Source organism: Triturus cristatus, chromosome 12 (assembly GCF_964204655.1).
Source record: "Triturus cristatus chromosome 12, aTriCri1.1, whole genome shotgun sequence".
Taxonomy (NCBI): domain Eukaryota; kingdom Metazoa; phylum Chordata; class Amphibia; order Caudata; family Salamandridae; genus Triturus; species Triturus cristatus.
Window position 1 is genome coordinate 660,032,664 of NC_140595.1, and position 19,913 is coordinate 660,052,576.

The 19,913-nt window shown below is 41.0% G+C and overlaps 21 non-coding genes across 21 annotated transcripts; 14 read left to right on the forward strand and 7 right to left on the reverse strand.

The window, feature by feature from the left end:
- Positions 1–28: 28 nt before the first annotated feature.
- Positions 29–110, forward strand: TRNAS-GCU (transfer RNA serine (anticodon GCU)). Its single transcript has one exon. It is a non-coding gene; the product is annotated as a tRNA-Ser (tRNA).
- Positions 111–699: 589 nt separating this feature from the next.
- Positions 700–771, forward strand: TRNAT-UGU (transfer RNA threonine (anticodon UGU)). The gene has a single exon. It is a non-coding gene; the product is annotated as a tRNA-Thr (tRNA).
- A 1,174-nt stretch (positions 772–1,945) lies between these two features.
- On the reverse strand, positions 1,946–2,040 carry TRNAI-UAU (transfer RNA isoleucine (anticodon UAU)). Its single transcript has 2 exons — positions 2,003–2,040; positions 1,946–1,981 (listed from the first exon to the last, which is right to left on the reverse strand). It is a non-coding gene; the product is annotated as a tRNA-Ile (tRNA).
- Positions 2,041–3,123: 1,083 nt separating this feature from the next.
- On the forward strand, positions 3,124–3,195 carry TRNAT-UGU (transfer RNA threonine (anticodon UGU)). The gene has a single exon. It is a non-coding gene; the product is annotated as a tRNA-Thr (tRNA).
- Positions 3,196–4,354: 1,159 nt separating this feature from the next.
- TRNAI-UAU (transfer RNA isoleucine (anticodon UAU)) lies at positions 4,355–4,449 on the reverse strand. Its single transcript has 2 exons — positions 4,412–4,449; positions 4,355–4,390 (listed from the first exon to the last, which is right to left on the reverse strand). It is a non-coding gene; the product is annotated as a tRNA-Ile (tRNA).
- A 412-nt stretch (positions 4,450–4,861) lies between these two features.
- Positions 4,862–4,943, forward strand: TRNAS-GCU (transfer RNA serine (anticodon GCU)). Its single transcript has one exon. It is a non-coding gene; the product is annotated as a tRNA-Ser (tRNA).
- A 589-nt stretch (positions 4,944–5,532) lies between these two features.
- On the forward strand, positions 5,533–5,604 carry TRNAT-UGU (transfer RNA threonine (anticodon UGU)). The gene has a single exon. It is a non-coding gene; the product is annotated as a tRNA-Thr (tRNA).
- A 1,681-nt stretch (positions 5,605–7,285) lies between these two features.
- Positions 7,286–7,367, forward strand: TRNAS-GCU (transfer RNA serine (anticodon GCU)). Its single transcript has one exon. It is a non-coding gene; the product is annotated as a tRNA-Ser (tRNA).
- Positions 7,368–7,956: 589 nt separating this feature from the next.
- TRNAT-UGU (transfer RNA threonine (anticodon UGU)) lies at positions 7,957–8,028 on the forward strand. The gene has a single exon. It is a non-coding gene; the product is annotated as a tRNA-Thr (tRNA).
- A 1,159-nt stretch (positions 8,029–9,187) lies between these two features.
- On the reverse strand, positions 9,188–9,282 carry TRNAI-UAU (transfer RNA isoleucine (anticodon UAU)). Its single transcript has 2 exons — positions 9,245–9,282; positions 9,188–9,223 (listed from the first exon to the last, which is right to left on the reverse strand). It is a non-coding gene; the product is annotated as a tRNA-Ile (tRNA).
- Positions 9,283–9,694: 412 nt separating this feature from the next.
- Positions 9,695–9,776, forward strand: TRNAS-GCU (transfer RNA serine (anticodon GCU)). Its single transcript has one exon. It is a non-coding gene; the product is annotated as a tRNA-Ser (tRNA).
- A 589-nt stretch (positions 9,777–10,365) lies between these two features.
- On the forward strand, positions 10,366–10,437 carry TRNAT-UGU (transfer RNA threonine (anticodon UGU)). The gene has a single exon. It is a non-coding gene; the product is annotated as a tRNA-Thr (tRNA).
- A 1,174-nt stretch (positions 10,438–11,611) lies between these two features.
- TRNAI-UAU (transfer RNA isoleucine (anticodon UAU)) lies at positions 11,612–11,706 on the reverse strand. Its single transcript has 2 exons — positions 11,669–11,706; positions 11,612–11,647 (listed from the first exon to the last, which is right to left on the reverse strand). It is a non-coding gene; the product is annotated as a tRNA-Ile (tRNA).
- Positions 11,707–12,788: 1,082 nt separating this feature from the next.
- On the forward strand, positions 12,789–12,860 carry TRNAT-UGU (transfer RNA threonine (anticodon UGU)). Its single transcript has one exon. It is a non-coding gene; the product is annotated as a tRNA-Thr (tRNA).
- Positions 12,861–14,034: 1,174 nt separating this feature from the next.
- Positions 14,035–14,129, reverse strand: TRNAI-UAU (transfer RNA isoleucine (anticodon UAU)). Its single transcript has 2 exons — positions 14,092–14,129; positions 14,035–14,070 (listed from the first exon to the last, which is right to left on the reverse strand). It is a non-coding gene; the product is annotated as a tRNA-Ile (tRNA).
- Positions 14,130–14,541: 412 nt separating this feature from the next.
- On the forward strand, positions 14,542–14,623 carry TRNAS-GCU (transfer RNA serine (anticodon GCU)). Its single transcript has one exon. It is a non-coding gene; the product is annotated as a tRNA-Ser (tRNA).
- A 589-nt stretch (positions 14,624–15,212) lies between these two features.
- TRNAT-UGU (transfer RNA threonine (anticodon UGU)) lies at positions 15,213–15,284 on the forward strand. Its single transcript has one exon. It is a non-coding gene; the product is annotated as a tRNA-Thr (tRNA).
- Positions 15,285–16,458: 1,174 nt separating this feature from the next.
- Positions 16,459–16,553, reverse strand: TRNAI-UAU (transfer RNA isoleucine (anticodon UAU)). The gene is made up of 2 exons: positions 16,516–16,553; positions 16,459–16,494 (listed from the first exon to the last, which is right to left on the reverse strand). It is a non-coding gene; the product is annotated as a tRNA-Ile (tRNA).
- Positions 16,554–17,636: 1,083 nt separating this feature from the next.
- TRNAT-UGU (transfer RNA threonine (anticodon UGU)) lies at positions 17,637–17,708 on the forward strand. The gene has a single exon. It is a non-coding gene; the product is annotated as a tRNA-Thr (tRNA).
- A 1,159-nt stretch (positions 17,709–18,867) lies between these two features.
- TRNAI-UAU (transfer RNA isoleucine (anticodon UAU)) lies at positions 18,868–18,962 on the reverse strand. The gene is made up of 2 exons: positions 18,925–18,962; positions 18,868–18,903 (listed from the first exon to the last, which is right to left on the reverse strand). It is a non-coding gene; the product is annotated as a tRNA-Ile (tRNA).
- A 412-nt stretch (positions 18,963–19,374) lies between these two features.
- TRNAS-GCU (transfer RNA serine (anticodon GCU)) lies at positions 19,375–19,456 on the forward strand. Its single transcript has one exon. It is a non-coding gene; the product is annotated as a tRNA-Ser (tRNA).
- Positions 19,457–19,913: the final 457 nt, after the last annotated feature.

Sequence of the window (19,913 nt, forward strand, 5' to 3'; positions counted from 1 at the left end):
GCAAGGTTTCAGATGGGGCTGTAGGGCAGACGAGGTGGCCGAGTGGTTAAGGCGATGGACTGCTAATCCATTGTGCTCTGCACGCGTGGGTTCGAATCCCACCTTCGTCGGAAAGCCATCAGAGTCTCTTTTGATGGCCAGCATTTCTTGTAGTATAATTACACTCTCTTTCAAGACAGAGCCAGGATCCGCTAGATGGGATCATCTGACTGTTCCATTTTAACAAATATGTCAAATAAAGTGAAGTATTTTGTGCGTAATAGAAATTAGATCTTTCATGGAGTTTCCAGAGGATTGCCTTTCACTCACTCCTGGCTTATTAACCAGTTTGGATAAATAGATTGATAAGAAAGCAGCTCTTACTCCTAAAGTTTAGGCATTCTCAAATGAATGACTGTTAACATATGTCTGCCCCACAGAGACAGATCACTTCTAATAAGTGGGTTCTCTATATGTCACTGATTGCAGACATACTAACTAGAGCTATCGGTATGGTCTTGAATGCGAAAACTCTTATTTTCTCATATGAAAATGTAGTTTTTCATACTTCCAAAAAAAGTGCCTTAAGCATGGTCTTCAATGTGTGCGCGCACGTGGACATTCATATGCAACTACGTTTCCATACAGAGTCTCAAAATCATAGATATATTCATACCTCAGTAAGAATACATGTTGCAATTTACATCCTGCTTGCAGACTGGCCTTGTAGCTCAGTGGCAGAGCACTGGTCTTGTAAACCAGGGGTCATGAGTTCAAGCCTCATCAGGGCCTTTTTACATGAGTCTTTCTGTATGTTGTTTTCAAGTCATTCTTCCCTGGAGTCACACCTTGCTTTAGGATTGCTTATTGCCAAGCTTCCCTTTCCTGCTTTCATATTATCAAGAAAATATCATGAAGATCATTGAATTATAAATTATTGCCTCACCCCTTCCGATCGCCTGACGAACGCCTGACAAACGCCATTCTCACCCTGGCGGGCAAGCCCTGCCGGGCAAAGCCAAATAAGCCATGCATATTTACAGTTCCTTTGAAAGGCAGAGCGAGGACTAGGACCTCTGTTCCGACTGAATCTGCATCCACAGAAAGGATGTTATAAGGCCCTACAAATTTCACCAAGGAGATGTGAAAGTCTTCCCCCATAAAATACTTTTTTTCCCAGATACCCCGGCTCTTAGGCAAATGAGGTTACTCCTCAAAACCCCACCCCCACTCACCATAAATATCCTTCTCTCCTGCTGTCCATTCAAATGATACAAGGTATCTTGTACATAGAGAGAAAGGGAGAATAGGCAGACTTGCTTCAAAGATTTGGTGACTTTGGATGGGTGGGTTGAATGAAGAAGTGAACCTGGTTTCTGGGAAAGGAGTATCGAGATGAAGATGAGGAAAAGTGAACATGGACCACATTCATAGGTTAGAGAAATACATTTAATAGGTTGAATGGTTTTGAAAAGTGAACTTCGAGCAGTAATTGTTGTTTTTTAAACTGCAAAGAAATTAAAAATGAATGTGGGATTGGAGGCACACTCTGAGCAGAAAAGCACCATAAGCTGCTATGGTGCAACTCAAGATGGTGAATAGAACCTTTAATATGATGATGCTCTTCTTTTGCTAGTTTTTTCGAGTCACCTTTTATTGTAAGTAGCTGATACAGCATTTTTTGCAGCTCTTCAGTTTATGGTTATCATGTGAGAACACTGTTTTCATCATATTTATTATTCTACAAATGTATTTTTAAATGCACTGATGTGGTGTTTGCATGAAATGCAAGATGGCACATCATGGAATGTTTAAACTGAGCATCGCGGAGGATATGTGATATTTGGCACCCAGAGGAGTAGGACACGTAGATCCTATAAGAAGTAAAGACTCTCTAGCAAGGGCCGTCCATACTCTGAGTTTAAACTTTACTTTTTGTGAAATGGTTTATGAAAAACAACACGGCTGCTCCAGGTGAGGCTCGAACTCACAACCTCGGCATGGCTCAGTGCAAGTACTGCTGTATAAGTACCGCGCGCTAACCGATTGCACCACTGGAGCTCTCTCTTTTCACATCTCCCCAGGTGAGCCATCTACAGCTGACCAAGTAGATGACAGACACTGCTCCATCATTCACTGTGCAAGATCGACTCACATGCTAGCATGTTATCATGACTATTAAAAATACAGTCCAAACGGAATAGATTCTATAATTGTCCTATAACATATGCTCTGTCTATTGAAAACCCCATAGAATTATATCTTGACAGTTCTGACAAAGTCTCGGGGAATCTTATGAATATTTGTAATTAGCACATAGTAAGAATTTCCCAAAAATGAAATGTAGGTCCCTGATTGGGGGAAGACGTGGAATGTGAGATCTTGCCTCAGCTGTTTTTTTCTTTTTTAGGTACAGTATATTGACACTTCAGTACCTTTTGTGAAGCAAGGTTTCAGATGGGGCTGTAGGGCAGACGAGGTGGCTGAGTGGTTAAGGCGATGGACTGCTAATCCATTGTGCTCTGCACGCGTGGGTTCGAATCCCACCTTCGTCGGAAAGCCATCAGAGTCTCTTTTGATGGCCAGCATTTCTTGTAGTATAATTACACTCTCTTTCAAGACAGAGCCAGGATCCGCTAGATGGGATCATCTGACTGTTCCATTTTAACAAATATGTCAAATAAAGTGAAGTATTTTGTGCGTAATAGAAATTAGATCTTTCATGGAGTTTCCAGAGGATTGCCTTTCACTCACTCCTGGCTTATTAACCAGTTTGGATAAATAGATTGATAAGAAAGCAGCTCTTACTCCTAAAGTTTAGGCATTCTCAAATGAATGACTGTTAACATATGTCTGCCCCACAGAGACAGATCACTTCTAATAAGTGGGTTCTCTATATGTCACTGATTGCAGACATACTAACTAGAGCTATCGGTATGGTCTTGAATGCGAAAACTCTTATTTTCTCATATGAAAATGTAGTTTTTCATACTTCCAAAAAAAGTGCCTTAAGCATGGTCTTCAATGTGTGCGCGCACGTGGACATTCATATGCAACTACGTTTCCATATAGAGTCTCAAAATCATAGATATATTCATACCTCAGTAAGAATACATGTTGCAATTTACATCCTGCGTGCAGACTGGCCTTGTAGCTCAGTGGCAGAGCACTGGTCTTGTAAACCAGGGGTCATGAGTTCAAGCCTCATCAGGGCCTTTTTACATGAGTCTTTCTGTATGTTGTTTTCAAGTCATTCTTCCCTGGAGTCACACCTTGCTTTAGGATTGCTTATTGCCAAGCTTCCCTTTCCTGCTTTCATATTATCAAGAAAATATCATGAAGATCATTGAATTATAAATGATTGCCTCACCCCTTCCGATCGCCTGACGAACGCCTGACAAACGTCATTCTCACCCTGCCGGGCAAAGCAAATAAGCCATGCATATTTACAGTTCCTTTGAAAGGCAGAGCGAGGACTAGGACCTCTGTTCCGACTGAATCTGCATCCACAGAAAGGATGTTATAAGGCCCTACAAATTTCACCAAGGAGATGTGAAAGTCTTCCCCAATAAAATACTTTTTTTCCCAGATACCCCGGCTCTTAGGCAAATGAGGTTACTCCTCAAAACCCCACCCCCACTCACCATAAATATCCTTCTCTCCTGCTGTCCATTCAAATGATACAAGGTATCTTGTACGTAGAGAGAAAGGGAGAATAGGCAGACTTGCTTCAAAGATTTGATGACTTTGGATGGGTGGGTTGAATGAAGAAGTGAACCTGGTTTCTGGGAAAGGAGTATCGAGATGAAGATGAGGAAAAGTGAACATGGACCACATTCATAGGTTAGAGAAATACATTTAATAGGTTGAATGGTTTTGAAAAGTGAACTTCGAGCAGTAATTGTTGTTTTTTAAACTGCAAAGAAATTAAAAATGAATGTGGGATTGGAGGCACACTCTGAGCAGAAAAGCACCATAAGCTGCTATGGTGCAACTCAAGATGGTGAATAGAACCTTTAATATGATGATGCTCTTCTTTTGCTAGTTTTTTCGAGTCACCTTTTATTGTAAGTAGCTGATACAGCATTTTTTGCAGCTCTTCAGTTTATGGTTATCATGTGAGAACACTGTTTTCATCATATTTATTATTCTACAAATGTATTTTTAAATGCACTGATGTGGTGTTTGCATGAAATGCAAGATGGCACATCATGGAATGTTTAAACTGAGCATCGCGGAGGATATGTGATATTTGGCACCCAGAGGAGTAGGACACGTAGATCCTATAAGAAGTAAAGACTCTCTAGCAAGGGCCGTCCATACTCTGAGTTTAAACTTTACTTTTTGTGAAATGGTTTATGAAAAACAACACGGCTGCTCCAGGTGAGGCTCGAACTCACAACCTCGGCATGGCTCAGTGCAAGTACTGCTGTATAAGTACCGCGCGCTAACCGATTGCGCCACTGGAGCTCTCTCTTTTCACATCTCCCCAGGTGAGCCATCTACAGCTGACCAAGTAGATGACAGACACTGCTCCATCATTCACTGTGCAAGATCGACTCACATGCTAGCATGTTATCATGACTATTAAAAATACAGTCCAAACGGAATAGATTCTATAATTGTCCTATAACATATGCTCTGTCTATTCAAAACCCCATAGAATTATATCTTGACAGTTCTGACAAAGTCTAGGGGAATCTTATGAATATTTGTAATTAGCACATAGTAAGAATTTCCCAAAAATGAAATGTAGGTCCCTGATTGGGGGAAGACGTGGAATGTGAGATCTTGCCTCAGCTGTTTTTTTCTTTTTTAGGTACAGTATATTGACACTTCAGTACCTTTTGTGAAGCAAGGTTTCAGATGGGGCTGTAGGGCAGACGAGGTGGCCGAGTGGTTAAGGCGATGGACTGCTAATCCATTGTGCTCTGCACGCGTGGGTTCGAATCCCACCTTCGTCGGAAAGCCATCAGAGTCTCTTTTGATGGCCAGCATTTCTTGTAGTATAATTACACTCTCTTTCAAGACAGAGCCAGGATCCGCTAGATGGGATCATCTGACTGTTCCATTTTAACAAATATGTCAAATAAAGTGAAGTATTTTGTGCGTAATAGAAATTAGATCTTTCATGGAGTTTCCAGAGGATTGCCTTTCACTCACTCCTGGCTTATTAACCAGTTTGGATAAATAGATTGATAAGAAAGCAGCTCTTACTCCTAAAGTTTAGGCCGTCTCAAATGAATGACTGTTAACATATGTCTGCCCCACAGAGACAGATCACTTCTAATAAGTGGGTTCTCTATATGTCACTGATTGCAGACATACTAACTAGAGCTATCGGTATGGTCTTGAATGCGAAAACTCTTATTTTCTCATATGAAAATGTAGTTTTTCATACTTCCAAAAAAAGTGCCTTAAGCATGGTCTTCAATGTGTGCGCGCACGTGGACATTCATATGCAACTACGTTTCCATACAGAGTCTCAAAATCATAGATATATTCATACCTCAGTAAGAATACATGTTGCAATTTACATCCTGCGTGCAGACTGGCCTTGTAGCTCAGTGGCAGAGCACTGGTCTTGTAAACCAGGGGTCATGAGTTCAAGCCTCATCAGGGCCTTTTTACATGAGTCTTTCTGTATGTTGTTTTCAAGTCATTCTTCCCTGGAGTCACACCTTGCTTTAGGATTGCTTATTGCCAAGCTTCCCTTTCCTGCTTTCATATTATCAAGAAAATATCATGAAGATCATTGAATTATAAATTATTGCCTCACCCCTTCCGATCGCCTGACGAACGCCTGACAAACGCAATTCTCACCCTGCCGGGCAAGCCCTGCCGGGCAAAGCCAAATAAGCCATGCATATTTACAGTTCCTTTGAAAGGCAGAGCGAGGACTAGGACCTCTGTTCCGACTGAATCTGCATCCACAGAAAGGATGTTATAAGGCCCTACAAATTTCACCAAGGAGATGTGAAAGTCTTCCCCCATAAAATACTTTTTTTCCCAGATACCCCGGCTCTTAGGCAAATGAGGTTACTCCTCAAAACCCCACCCCCACTCACCATAAATATCCTTCTCTCCTGCTGTCCATTCAAATGATACAAGGTATCTTGTACATAGAGAGAAAGGGAGAATAGGCAGACTTGCTTCAAAGATTTGGTGACCTTGGATGGGTGGGTTGAATGAAGAAGTGAACCTGGTTTCTGGGAAAGGAGTATCGAGATGAAGATGAGGAAAAGTGAACATGGACCACATTCATAGGTTAGAGAAATACATTTAATAGGTTGAATGGTTTTGAAAAGTGAACTTCGAGCAGTAATTGTTGTTTTTTAAACTGCAAAGAAATTAAAAATGAATGTGGGATTGGAGGCACACTCTGAGCAGAAAAGCACCATAAGCTGCTATGGTGCAACTCAAGATGGTGAATAGAACCTTTAATATGATGATGCTCTTCTTTTGCTAGTTTTTTCGAGTCACCTTTTATTGTAAGTAGCTGATACAGCATTTTTTGCAGCTCTTCAGTTTATGGTTATCATGTGAGAACACTGTTTTCATCATATTTATTATTCTACAAATGTATTTTTAAATGCACTGATGTGGTGTTTTTATGAAATGCAAGATGGCACATCATGGAATGTTTAAACTGAGCATCGCGGAGGATATGTGATATTTAGCACCCAGAGGAGTAGGACACGTAGATCCTATAAGAAGTAAAGACTCTCTAGCAAGGGCCGTCCATACTCTGAGTTTAAACTTTACTTTTTGTGAAATGGTTTATGAAAAACAACACGGCTGCTCCAGGTGAGGCTCGAACTCACAACCTCGGCATGGCTCAGTGCAAGTACTGCTGTATAAGTACCGCGCGCTAACTGATTGCACCACTGGAGCTCTCTCTTTTCACATCTCCCCAGGTGAGCCATCTACAGCTGACCAAGTAGATGACAGACACTGCTCCATCATTCACTGTGCAAGATCGACTCACATGCTAGCATGTTATCATGACTATTAAAAATACAGTCCAAACGGAATAGATTCTATAATTGTCCTATAACATATGCTCTGTCTATTCAAAACCCCATAGAATTATATCTTGACAGTTCTGACAAAGTCTCGGGGAATCTTATGAATATTTGTAATTAGCACATAGTAAGAATTTCCCAAAAATGAAATGTAGGTCCCTGATTGGGGGAAGACGTGGAATGTGAGATCTTGCCTCAGCTGTTTTTTTCTTTTTTAGGTACAGTATATTGACACTTCAGTACCTTTTGTGAAGCAAGGTTTCAGATGGGGCTGTAGGGCAGACGAGGTGGCCGAGTGGTTAAGGCGATGGACTGCTAATCCATTGTGCTCTGCACGCGTGGGTTCGAATCCCACCTTCGTCGGAAAGCCATCAGAGTCTCTTTTGATGGCCAGCATTTCTTGTAGTATAATTACACTCTCTTTCAAGACAGAGCCAGGATCCGCTAGATGGGATCATCTGACTGTTCCATTTTAACAAATATGTCAAATAAAGTGAAGTATTTTGTGCGTAATAGAAATTAGATCTTTCATGGAGTTTCCAGAGGATTGCCTTTCACTCACTCCTGGCTTATTAACCAGTTTGGATAAATAGATTGATAAGAAAGCAGCTCTTACTCCTAAAGTTTAGGCATTCTCAAATGAATGACTGTTAACATATGTCTGCCCCACAGAGACAGATCACTTCTAATAAGTGGGTTCTCTATATGTCACTGATTGCAGACATACTAACTAGAGCTATCGGTATGGTCTTGAATGCGAAAACTCTTATTTTCTCATATGAAAATGTAGTTTTTCATACTTCCAAAAAAAGTGCCTTAAGCATGGTCTTCAATGTGTGCGCGCACGTGGACATTCATATGCAACTACGTTTCCATATAGAGTCTCAAAATCATAGATATATTCATACCTCAGTAAGAATACATGTTGCAATTTACATCCTGCGTGCAGACTGGCCTTGTAGCTCAGTGGCAGAGCACTGGTCTTGTAAACCAGGGGTCATGAGTTCAAGCCTCATCAGGGCCTTTTTACATGAGTCTTTCTGTATGTTGTTTTCAAGTCATTCTTCCCTGGAGTCACACCTTGCTTTAGGATTGCTTATTGCCAAGCTTCCCTTTCCTGCTTTCATATTATCAAGAAAATATCATGAAGATCATTGAATTATAAATGATTGCCTCACCCCTTCCGATCGCCTGACGAACGCCTGACAAACGTCATTCTCACCCTGCCGGGCAAAGCAAATAAGCCATGCATATTTACAGTTCCTTTGAAAGGCAGAGCGAGGACTAGGACCTCTGTTCCGACTGAATCTGCATCCACAGAAAGGATGTTATAAGGCCCTACAAATTTCACCAAGGAGATGTGAAAGTCTTCCCCAATAAAATACTTTTTTTCCCAGATACCCCGGCTCTTAGGCAAATGAGGTTACTCCTCAAAACCCCACCCCCACTCACCATAAATATCCTTCTCTCCTGCTGTCCATTCAAATGATACAAGGTATCTTGTACGTAGAGAGAAAGGGAGAATAGGCAGACTTGCTTCAAAGATTTGATGACTTTGGATGGGTGGGTTGAATGAAGAAGTGAACCTGGTTTCTGGGAAAGGAGTATCGAGATGAAGATGAGGAAAAGTGAACATGGACCACATTCATAGGTTAGAGAAATACATTTAATAGGTTGAATGGTTTTGAAAAGTGAACTTCGAGCAGTAATTGTTGTTTTTTAAACTGCAAAGAAATTAAAAATGAATGTGGGATTGGAGGCACACTCTGAGCAGAAAAGCACCATAAGCTGCTATGGTGCAACTCAAGATGGTGAATAGAACCTTTAATATGATGATGCTCTTCTTTTGCTAGTTTTTTCGAGTCACCTTTTATTGTAAGTAGCTGATACAGCATTTTTTGCAGCTCTTCAGTTTATGGTTATCATGTGAGAACACTGTTTTCATCATATTTATTATTCTACAAATGTATTTTTAAATGCACTGATGTGGTGTTTGCATGAAATGCAAGATGGCACATCATGGAATGTTTAAACTGAGCATCGCGGAGGATATGTGATATTTGGCACCCAGAGGAGTAGGACACGTAGATCCTATAAGAAGTAAAGACTCTCTAGCAAGGGCCGTCCATACTCTGAGTTTAAACTTTACTTTTTGTGAAATGGTTTATGAAAAACAACACGGCTGCTCCAGGTGAGGCTCGAACTCACAACCTCGGCATGGCTCAGTGCAAGTACTGCTGTATAAGTACCGCGCGCTAACCGATTGCGCCACTGGAGCTCTCTCTTTTCACATCTCCCCAGGTGAGCCATCTACAGCTGACCAAGTAGATGACAGACACTGCTCCATCATTCACTGTGCAAGATCGACTCACATGCTAGCATGTTATCATGACTATTAAAAATACAGTCCAAACGGAATAGATTCTATAATTGTCCTATAACATATGCTCTGTCTATTCAAAACCCCATAGAATTATATCTTGACAGTTCTGACAAAGTCTAGGGGAATCTTATGAATATTTGTAATTAGCACATAGTAAGAATTTCCCAAAAATGAAATGTAGGTCCCTGATTGGGGGAAGACGTGGAATGTGAGATCTTGCCTCAGCTGTTTTTTTCTTTTTTAGGTACAGTATATTGACACTTCAGTACCTTTTGTGAAGCAAGGTTTCAGATGGGGCTGTAGGGCAGACGAGGTGGCCGAGTGGTTAAGGCGATGGACTGCTAATCCATTGTGCTCTGCACGCGTGGGTTCGAATCCCACCTTCGTCGGAAAGCCATCAGAGTCTCTTTTGATGGCCAGCATTTCTTGTAGTATAATTACACTCTCTTTCAAGACAGAGCCAGGATCCGCTAGATGGGATCATCTGACTGTTCCATTTTAACAAATATGTCAAATAAAGTGAAGTATTTTGTGCGTAATAGAAATTAGATCTTTCATGGAGTTTCCAGAGGATTGCCTTTCACTCACTCCTGGCTTATTAACCAGTTTGGATAAATAGATTGATAAGAAAGCAGCTCTTACTCCTAAAGTTTAGGCCGTCTCAAATGAATGACTGTTAACATATGTCTGCCCCACAGAGACAGATCACTTCTAATAAGTGGGTTCTCTATATGTCACTGATTGCAGACATACTAACTAGAGCTATCGGTATGGTCTTGAATGCGAAAACTCTTATTTTCTCATATGAAAATGTAGTTTTTCATACTTCCAAAAAAAGTGCCTTAAGCATGGTCTTCAATGTGTGCGCGCACGTGGACATTCATATGCAACTACGTTTCCATACAGAGTCTCAAAATCATAGATATATTCATACCTCAGTAAGAATACATGTTGCAATTTACATCCTGCGTGCAGACTGGCCTTGTAGCTCAGTGGCAGAGCACTGGTCTTGTAAACCAGGGGTCATGAGTTCAAGCCTCATCAGGGCCTTTTTACATGAGTCTTTCTGTATGTTGTTTTCAAGTCATTCTTCCCTGGAGTCACACCTTGCTTTAGGATTGCTTATTGCCAAGCTTCCCTTTCCTGCTTTCATATTATCAAGAAAATATCATGAAGATCATTGAATTATAAATTATTGCCTCACCCCTTCCGATCGCCTGACGAACGCCTGACAAACGCAATTCTCACCCTGCCGGGCAAGCCCTGCCGGGCAAAGCCAAATAAGCCATGCATATTTACAGTTCCTTTGAAAGGCAGAGCGAGGACTAGGACCTCTGTTCCGACTGAATCTGCATCCACAGAAAGGATGTTATAAGGCCCTACAAATTTCACCAAGGAGATGTGAAAGTCTTCCCCCATAAAATACTTTTTTTCCCAGATACCCCGGCTCTTAGGCAAATGAGGTTACTCCTCAAAACCCCACCCCCACTCACCATAAATATCCTTCTCTCCTGCTGTCCATTCAAATGATACAAGGTATCTTGTACATAGAGAGAAAGGGAGAATAGGCAGACTTGCTTCAAAGATTTGGTGACCTTGGATGGGTGGGTTGAATGAAGAAGTGAACCTGGTTTCTGGGAAAGGAGTATCGAGATGAAGATGAGGAAAAGTGAACATGGACCACATTCATAGGTTAGAGAAATACATTTAATAGGTTGAATGGTTTTGAAAAGTGAACTTCGAGCAGTAATTGTTGTTTTTTAAACTGCAAAGAAATTAAAAATGAATGTGGGATTGGAGGCACACTCTGAGCAGAAAAGCACCATAAGCTGCTATGGTGCAACTCAAGATGGTGAATAGAACCTTTAATATGATGATGCTCTTCTTTTGCTAGTTTTTTCGAGTCACCTTTTATTGTAAGTAGCTGATACAGCATTTTTTGCAGCTCTTCAGTTTATGGTTATCATGTGAGAACACTGTTTTCATCATATTTATTATTCTACAAATGTATTTTTAAATGCACTGATGTGGTGTTTGCATGAAATGCAAGATGGCACATCATGGAATGTTTAAACTGAGCATCGCGGAGGATATGTGATATTTGGCACCCAGAGGAGTAGGACACGTAGATCCTATAAGAAGTAAAGACTCTATAGCAAGGGCCGTCCATACTCTGAGTTTAAACTTTACTTTTTGTGAAATGGTTTATGAAAAACAACACGGCTGCTCCAGGTGAGGCTCGAACTCACAACCTCGGCATGGCTCAGTGCAAGTACTGCTGTATAAGTACCGCGCGTTAACCGATTGCGCCACTGGAGCTCTCTCTTTGCACATCTCCCCAGGTGAGCCATCTACAGCAGACCAAGTAGATGACAGACACTGCTCCATCATTCACTGTGCAAGATCGACTCACATGCTAGCATGTTATCATGACTATTAAAAATACAGTCCAAACGGAATAGATTCTATAATTGTCCTATAACATATGCTCTGTCTATTCAAAACCCCATAGAATTATATCTTGACAGTTCTGACAAAGTCTCGGGGAATCTTATGAATATTTGTAATTAGCACATAGTAAGAATTTCCCAAAAATGAAATGTAGGTCCCTGATTGGGGGAAGACGTGGAATGTGAGATCTTGCCTCAGCTGTTTTTTTCTTTTTTGGTACAGTATATTGACACTTCAGTACCTTTTGTGAAGCAAGGTTTCAGATGGGGCTGTAGGGCAGACGAGGTGGCCGAGTGGTTAAGGCGAAGGACTGCTAATCCATTGTGCTCTGCACGCGTGGGTTTGAATCCCACCTTCGTCGGAAAGCCATCAGAGTCTCTTTTGATGGCCAGCATTTCTTGTAGTATAATTACACTCTCTTTCAAGACAGAGCCAGGATCCGCTAGATGGGATCATCTGACTGTTCCATTTTAACAAATATGTCAAATAAAGTGAAGTATTTTGTGCGTAATAGAAATTAGATCTTTCATGGAGTTTCCAGAGGATTGCCTTTCACTCACTCCTGGCTTATTAACCAGTTTGGATAAATAGATTGATAAGAAAGCAGCTCTTACTCCTAAAGTTTAGGCCGTCTCAAATGAATGACTGTTAACATATGTCTGCCCCACAGAGACAGATCACTTCTAATAAGTGGGTTCTCTATATGTCACTGATTGCAGACATACTAACTAGAGCTATCGGTATGGTCTTGAATGCGAAAACTCTTATTTTCTCATATGAAAATGTAGTTTTTCATACTTCCAAAAAAAGTGCCTTAAGCATGGTCTTCAATGTGTGCGCGCACGTGGACATTCATATGCAACTACGTTTCCATACAGAGTCTCAAAATCATAGATATATTCATACCTCAGTAAGAATACATGTTGCAATTTACATCTTGCGTGCAGACTGGCCTTGTAGCTCAGTGGCAGAGCACTGGTCTTGTAAACCAGGGGTCATGAGTTCAAGCCTCATCAGGGCCTTTTTACATGAGTCTTTCTGTATGTTGTTTTCAAGTCATTCTTCCCTGGAGTCACACCTTGCTTTAGGATTGCTTATTGCCAAGCTTCCCTTTCCTGCTTTCATATTATCAAGAAAATATCATGAAGATCATTGAATTATAAATTATTGCCTCACCCCTTCCGATCGCCTGACGAACGCCTGACAAACGCCATTCTCACCCTGGCGGGCAAGCCCTGCCGGGCAAAGCCAAATAAGCCATGCATATTTACAGTTCCTTTGAAAGGCAGAGCGAGGACTAGGACCTCTGTTCCGACTGAATCTGCATCCACAGAAAGGATGTTATAAGGCCCTACAAATTTCACCAAGGAGATGTGAAAGTCTTCCCCCATAAAATACTTTTTTTCCCAGATACCCCGGCTCTTAGGCAAATGAGGTTACTCCTCAAAACCCCACCCCCACTCACCATAAATATCCTTCTCTCCTGCTGTCCATTCAAATGATACAAGGTATCTTGTACATAGAGAGAAAGGGAGAATAGGCAGACTTGCTTCAAAGATTTGGTGACTTTGGATGGGTGGGTTGAATGAAGAAGTGAACCTGGTTTCTGGGAAAGGAGTATCGAGATGAAGATGAGGAAAAGTGAACATGGACCACATTCATAGGTTAGAGAAATACATTTAATAGGTTGAATGGTTTTGAAAAGTGAACTTCGAGCAGTAATTGTTGTTTTTTAAACTGCAAAGAAATTAAAAATGAATGTGGGATTGGAGGCACACTCTGAGCAGAAAAGCACCATAAGCTGCTATGGTGCAACTCAAGATGGTGAATAGAACCTTTAATATGATGATGCTCTTCTTTTGCTAGTTTTTTCGAGTCACCTTTTATTGTAAGTAGCTGATACAGCATTTTTTGCAGCTCTTCAGTTTATGGTTATCATGTGAGAACACTGTTTTCATCATATTTATTATTCTACAAATGTATTTTTAAATGCACTGATGTGGTGTTTGCATGAAATGCAAGATGGCACATCATGGAATGTTTAAACTGAGCATCGCGGAGGATATGTGATATTTGGCACCCAGAGGAGTAGGACACGTAGATCCTATAAGAAGTAAAGACTCTCTAGCAAGGGCCGTCCATACTCTGAGTTTAAACTTTACTTTTTGTGAAATGGTTTATGAAAAACAACACGGCTGCTCCAGGTGAGGCTCGAACTCACAACCTCGGCATGGCTCAGTGCAAGTACTGCTGTATAAGTACCGCGCGCTAACCGATTGCACCACTGGAGCTCTCTCTTTTCACATCTCCCCAGGTGAGCCATCTACAGCTGACCAAGTAGATGACAGACACTGCTCCATCATTCACTGTGCAAGATCGACTCACATGCTAGCATGTTATCATGACTATTAAAAATACAGTCCAAACGGAATAGATTCTATAATTGTCCTATAACATATGCTCTGTCTATTCAAAACCCCATAGAATTATATCTTGACAGTTCTGACAAAGTCTCGGGGAATCTTATGAATATTTGTAATTAGCACATAGTAAGAATTTCCCAAAAATGAAATGTAGGTCCCTGATTGGGGGAAGACGTGGAATGTGAGATCTTGCCTCAGCTGTTTTTTTCTTTTTTAGGTACAGTATATTGACACTTCAGTACCTTTTGTGAAGCAAGGTTTCAGATGGGGCTGTAGGGCAGACGAGGTGGCCGAGTGGTTAAGGCGATGGACTGCTAATCCATTGTGCTCTGCACGCGTGGGTTCGAATCCCACCTTCGTCGGAAAGCCATCAGAGTCTCTTTTGATGGCCAGCATTTCTTGTAGTATAATTACACTCTCTTTCAAGACAGAGCCAGGATCCGCTAGATGGGATCATCTGACTGTTCCATTTTAACAAATATGTCAAATAAAGTGAAGTATTTTGTGCGTAATAGAAATTAGATCTTTCATGGAGTTTCCAGAGGATTGCCTTTCACTCACTCCTGGCTTATTAACCAGTTTGGATAAATAGATTGATAAGAAAGCAGCTCTTACTCCTAAAGTTTAGGCATTCTCAAATGAATGACTGTTAACATATGTCTGCCCCACAGAGACAGATCACTTCTAATAAGTGGGTTCTCTATATGTCACTGATTGCAGACATACTAACTAGAGCTATCGGTATGGTCTTGAATGCGAAAACTCTTATTTTCTCATATGAAAATGTAGTTTTTCATACTTCCAAAAAAAGTGCCTTAAGCATGGTCTTCAATGTGTGCGCGCACGTGGACATTCATATGCAACTACGTTTCCATACAGAGTCTCAAAATCATAGATATATTCATACCTCAGTAAGAATACATGTTGCAATTTACATCCTGCGTGCAGACTGGCCTTGTAGCTCAGTGGCAGAGCACTGGTCTTGTAAACCAGGGGTCATGAGTTCAAGCCTCATCAGGGCCTTTTTACATGAGTCTTTCTGTATGTTGTTTTCAAGTCATTCTTCCCTGGAGTCACACCTTGCTTTAGGATTGCTTATTGCCAAGCTTCCCTTTCCTGCTTTCATATTATCAAGAAAATATCATGAAGATCATTGAATTATAAATTATTGCCTCACCCCTTCCGATCGCCTGACGAACGCCTGACAAACGCCATTCTCACCCTGCCGGGCAAGCCCTGCCGGGCAAAGCCAAATAAGCCATGCATATTTACAGTTCCTTTGAAAGGCAGAGCGAGGACTAGGACCTCTGTTCCGACTGAATCTGCATCCACAGAAAGGATGTTATAAGGCCCTACAAATTTCACCAAGGAGATGTGAAAGTCTTCCCACATAAAATACTTTTTTTCCCAGATACCCCGGCTCTTAGGCAAATGAGGTTACTCCTCAAAACCCCACCCACACTCACCATAAATATCCTTCTCTCCTGCTGTCCATTCAAATGATACAAGGTATCTTGTACATAGAGAGAAAGGGAGAATAGTCAGACTTGCTTCAAAGATTTGGTGACTTTGGATGGGTGGGTTGAATGAAGAAGTGAACCTGGTTTCTGGGAAAGGAGTATCGAGATGAAGATGAGGAAAAGTGAACTTGGACCACATTCATAGGTTAGAGAAATACATTTAATAGGTTGAATGGTTTTGAAAAGTGAACTTCGAGCAGTAATTGTTGTTTTTTAAACTGCAAAGAAATTAAAAATGAATGTGGGATTGGAGGCACACTCTGAGCAGAAAAGCACCATAAGCTGCTATGGTGCAACTCAAGATGGTGAATAGAACCTTTAATATGATGATGCTCTTCTTTTGCTAGTTTTTTCGAGTCACCTTTTATTGTAAGTAGCTGATACAGCATTTTTTGCAGCTCTTCAGTTTATGGTTATCATGTGAGAACACTGTTTTCATCATATTTATTATTCTACAAATGTATTTTTAAATGCACTGATGTGGTGTTTGCATGAAATGCAAGATGGCACATCATGGAATGTTTAAACTGAGCATCGCGGAGGATATGTGATATTTGGCACCCAGAGGAGTAGGACACGTAGATCCTATAAGAAGTAAAGACTCTCTAGCAAGGGCCGTCCATACTCTGAGTTTAAACTTTACTTTTTGTGAAATGGTTTATGAAAAACAACACGGCTGCTCCAGGTGAGGCTCGAACTCACAACCTCGGCATGGCTCAGTGCAAGTACTGCTGTATAAGTACCGCGCGCTAACCGATTGCACCACTGGAGCTCTCTCTTTTCACATCTCCCCAGGTGAGCCATCTACAGCTGACCAAGTAGATGACAGACACTGCTCCATCATTCACTGTGCAAGATCGACTCACATGCTAGCATGTTATCATGACTATTAAAAATACAGTCCAAACGGAATAGATTCTATAATTGTCCTATAACATATGCTCTGTCTATTGAAAACCCCATAGAATTATATCTTGACAGTTCTGACAAAGTCTCGGGGAATCTTATGAATATTTGTAATTAGCACATAGTAAGAATTTCCCAAAAATGAAATGTAGGTCCCTGATTGGGGGAAGACGTGGAATGTGAGATCTTGCCTCAGCTGTTTTTTTCTTTTTTAGGTACAGTATATTGACACTTCAGTACCTTTTGTGAAGCAAGGTTTCAGATGGGGCTGTAGGGCAGACGAGGTGGCTGAGTGGTTAAGGCGATGGACTGCTAATCCATTGTGCTCTGCACGCGTGGGTTCGAATCCCACCTTCGTCGGAAAGCCATCAGAGTCTCTTTTGATGGCCAGCATTTCTTGTAGTATAATTACACTCTCTTTCAAGACAGAGCCAGGATCCGCTAGATGGGATCATCTGACTGTTCCATTTTAACAAATATGTCAAATAAAGTGAAGTATTTTGTGCGTAATAGAAATTAGATCTTTCATGGAGTTTCCAGAGGATTGCCTTTCACTCACTCCTGGCTTATTAACCAGTTTGGATAAATAGATTGATAAGAAAGCAGCTCTTACTCCTAAAGTTTAGGCATTCTCAAATGAATGACTGTTAACATATGTCTGCCCCACAGAGACAGATCACTTCTAATAAGTGGGTTCTCTATATGTCACTGATTGCAGACATACTAACTAGAGCTATCGGTATGGTCTTGAATGCGAAAACTCTTATTTTCTCATATGAAAATGTAGTTTTTCATACTTCCAAAAAAAGTGCCTTAAGCATGGTCTTCAATGTGTGCGCGCACGTGGACATTCATATGCAACTACGTTTCCATATAGAGTCTCAAAATCATAGATATATTCATACCTCAGTAAGAATACATGTTGCAATTTACATCCTGCGTGCAGACTGGCCTTGTAGCTCAGTGGCAGAGCACTGGTCTTGTAAACCAGGGGTCATGAGTTCAAGCCTCATCAGGGCCTTTTTACATGAGTCTTTCTGTATGTTGTTTTCAAGTCATTCTTCCCTGGAGTCACACCTTGCTTTAGGATTGCTTATTGCCAAGCTTCCCTTTCCTGCTTTCATATTATCAAGAAAATATCATGAAGATCATTGAATTATAAATGATTGCCTCACCCCTTCCGATCGCCTGACGAACGCCTGACAAACGTCATTCTCACCCTGCCGGGCAAAGCAAATAAGCCATGCATATTTACAGTTCCTTTGAAAGGCAGAGCGAGGACTAGGACCTCTGTTCCGACTGAATCTGCATCCACAGAAAGGATGTTATAAGGCCCTACAAATTTCACCAAGGAGATGTGAAAGTCTTCCCCAATAAAATACTTTTTTTCCCAGATACCCCGGCTCTTAGGCAAATGAGGTTACTCCTCAAAACCCCACCCCCACTCACCATAAATATCCTTCTCTCCTGCTGTCCATTCAAATGATACAAGGTATCTTGTACGTAGAGAGAAAGGGAGAATAGGCAGACTTGCTTCAAAGATTTGATGACTTTGGATGGGTGGGTTGAATGAAGAAGTGAACCTGGTTTCTGGGAAAGGAGTATCGAGATGAAGATGAGGAAAAGTGAACATGGACCACATTCATAGGTTAGAGAAATACATTTAATAGGTTGAATGGTTTTGAAAAGTGAACTTCGAGCAGTAATTGTTGTTTTTTAAACTGCAAAGAAATTAAAAATGAATGTGGGATTGGAGGCACACTCTGAGCAGAAAAGCACCATAAGCTGCTATGGTGCAACTCAAGATGGTGAATAGAACCTTTAATATGATGATGCTCTTCTTTTGCTAGTTTTTTCGAGTCACCTTTTATTGTAAGTAGCTGATACAGCATTTTTTGCAGCTCTTCAGTTTATGGTTATCATGTGAGAACACTGTTTTCATCATATTTATTATTCTACAAATGTATTTTTAAATGCACTGATGTGGTGTTTGCATGAAATGCAAGATGGCACATCATGGAATGTTTAAACTGAGCATCGCGGAGGATATGTGATATTTGGCACCCAGAGGAGTAGGACACGTAGATCCTATAAGAAGTAAAGACTCTCTAGCAAGGGCCGTCCATACTCTGAGTTTAAACTTTACTTTTTGTGAAATGGTTTATGAAAAACAACACGGCTGCTCCAGGTGAGGCTCGAACTCACAACCTCGGCATGGCTCAGTGCAAGTACTGCTGTATAAGTACCGCGCGCTAACCGATTGCGCCACTGGAGCTCTCTCTTTTCACATCTCCCCAGGTGAGCCATCTACAGCTGACCAAGTAGATGACAGACACTGCTCCATCATTCACTGTGCAAGATCGACTCACATGCTAGCATGTTATCATGACTATTAAAAATACAGTCCAAACGGAATAGATTCTATAATTGTCCTATAACATATGCTCTGTCTATTCAAAACCCCATAGAATTATATCTTGACAGTTCTGACAAAGTCTAGGGGAATCTTATGAATATTTGTAATTAGCACATAGTAAGAATTTCCCAAAAATGAAATGTAGGTCCCTGATTGGGGGAAGACGTGGAATGTGAGATCTTGCCTCAGCTGTTTTTTTCTTTTTTAGGTACAGTATATTGACACTTCAGTACCTTTTGTGAAGCAAGGTTTCAGATGGGGCTGTAGGGCAGACGAGGTGGCCGAGTGGTTAAGGCGATGGACTGCTAATCCATTGTGCTCTGCACGCGTGGGTTCGAATCCCACCTTCGTCGGAAAGCCATCAGAGTCTCTTTTGATGGCCAGCATTTCTTGTAGTATAATTACACTCTCTTTCAAGACAGAGCCAGGATCCGCTAGATGGGATCATCTGACTGTTCCATTTTAACAAATATGTCAAATAAAGTGAAGTATTTTGTGCGTAATAGAAATTAGATCTTTCATGGAGTTTCCAGAGGATTGCCTTTCACTCACTCCTGGCTTATTAACCAGTTTGGATAAATAGATTGATAAGAAAGCAGCTCTTACTCCTAAAGTTTAGGCCGTCTCAAATGAATGACTGTTAACATATGTCTGCCCCACAGAGACAGATCACTTCTAATAAGTGGGTTCTCTATATGTCACTGATTGCAGACATACTAACTAGAGCTATCGGTATGGTCTTGAATGCGAAAACTCTTATTTTCTCATATGAAAATGTAGTTTTTCATACTTCCAAAAAAAGTGCCTTAA